Source organism: Oryzias melastigma, linkage group LG16 (genome assembly GCF_002922805.2).
Source record: "Oryzias melastigma strain HK-1 linkage group LG16, ASM292280v2, whole genome shotgun sequence".
NCBI lineage: Eukaryota > Metazoa > Chordata > Actinopteri > Beloniformes > Adrianichthyidae > Oryzias > Oryzias melastigma.
Genome location: NC_050527.1, coordinates 30847160 through 30849464, shown reverse-complemented (window position 1 = coordinate 30849464; position 2305 = coordinate 30847160).

Sequence of the window (2305 nt, the reverse complement as noted above, 5' to 3'; positions counted from 1 at the left end):
TTTCACTTACATTCAAGGGCCTGGCTCAGTCAAACAGCACAACACGGTCCAATAACTGCCAACAGAGCATCAAAGCAAAGAACGAGGCTTTCACGGGCGGGTGTGAGTATCTTCATCTAAGCTTCAAGTATTTACAATCACCTATAAAGTCTGTCTTCTGAAGGGTTTTAATGTAACAGACCAGTTTTATTATTAATGAAAGGTTTGCTGAGTTAATTTAAAAAAAAAAAGATGGCTGTAAAAAAGTTGGTAAATAGTTTACACACTTACACGTTGGCGAAGTTGTGGGTTTGTAGTGTTGGAAGTTTCATTAATACAGCTTCTAGAAATTTGACCTATGAATAAGATGGATTAACAGATTAAGTTTATGAATTTTCTTTTAAATTTACCTAAACTATTTATATTTAATTTGTTCAAGTTATAGGCTGAATCCGAATTGCTTCCCTATAGCTTCTCCATAACCCTACATTTATCCCTCTAAGCGCAGATATATGGGCTTTGTCCAAATTCCCTCTCTAACTACTAATAAACTATAGTGCAGGACTATCTAGTGCCCTGGATTTAAAAAGCAATTTGGACACCATGCACACTACTTTAACTTTTATTAAACTGCAAATTATTGAAAACCTAAACAAAAGTATTTTACATTGGTTACTTATGATCCACTGTGTTCTGAAGATGAAAACGTGGATGGTTTATTCAAAAAAAAATTTTTTTTTTGCAAAATTATTCAAATGCAATGCATTGTGGTTCATATTCCCAAATCTATTGAGCATCGTACACTGGCTTTTTGCTGAGAATTCTGGGAAATTGTTGATTCAGACAGAACTACAAAATGCCAAACGCACTATATCAATGCATTCTCACTTCCAACTTGTCATATATGGACGTATTGTCCAGGTCCCCACCGCATTACTTTTTGACGTTTTAGGTTCCCCCAACGTGTTGTTTTTTTGACGTGCTGGCCCAGACCGTGAACCGGTACTGGTTTGATTGCTGCGTGGTACCGGGCCACAAATAGCGAAAAAATGCATATACTAATCAGGTATCTCCAACCCTCAGGATGCTGACCGGTACTAGTCCGGGACCCGGACCAGTTGATAACAGTACTGTGTCCGCTACCATATCCCAAGGGTTGGGGACTCCTGATTTGATGGAAACAACCAGCAATGTTATGGGCGGCAGGCAAAACGGAACCCAGGAGCAGGAAGGACTCGAATCCAGATTGTGGATTAACAAAATATTTAATAACGAAACGTAATCATGAGAGAGGGCAAAAGGACATAGCTGGAAACACAAGACACTGCAACATTGAAAAAACAAAAGACCATTACTTAAATACCTGAATGACAAATGTAATGCAGCTGTAGCAATCAGGGGAGGGCAAAGGAGGAGGGGCAAGCACTGCTGAACGTAACAAGCAAGGCAAAATCAATGAATTGGGGACACAAAAAGCATCAAAAAGTGACGTGGAGGGTCCTGACCGATACGTCCATATATGACAAGTTGAGAGTGAGAATGTGTAAATTATAAAGTGAAGTATATAGCGAAAAGTGAAGGAATTCGTACATTTCCATAGACAAAATAGTCTCTACTGTGTGATATCATCAATCGTCACCAGTCATCAACATTAGCTCATAGCTGCCATCGCTCAGAAAGTATATAACATCGGTATAGAATCCATATACTGAAATGTAAACTGATGTACTTTAGAGCACATCCACGTGAAGAAACGCCTTTCTCCTCCACCCTCAAGCGTGACGCAGATCACCCTACTGGTGGAAGGATAACCAGCCCTAAGTTGCTAAGGCTCCTCCTTTAAAAAAGTTTTCAGACACCACTACAGTGTCAATGCCCCTTCAGTTGGAGCGATTGGGAGGAGCCAGAGGGGTGGGGAAGCAATTCGGATACAGCCATGATGTAAGTGAAACTCTACAGGCCTATTTCCAGCACATCCTTCAGTTTATTTAGCGTGTAATTGACCTCAGAGTCAGAATTATTCGGTTGCTGGGATCTCTCTGGTTCAGTCTTGGCGTTTGGCCTGCCTGCCGAGGTGTAACACAGAACCAATCCCAAAACCCGAGAACATGTGTCTGTGAGTCCCAAAAAGGATGGAGAACATCACTCAGTTATATTGGTCCTATAAACAAGCAAAACAAAGACTTTGAGATTGGGACAGACAAAAAAAAAACAGAGTTTTCTATTTGTATGGAACAGCGTGCCTACATTGAGTCGAGTCTGTCCTCTCTGAACACCAGATGTTCTCTGCTTTACATCTCTTTTTTGTTTTGTTTTATGCCTTATT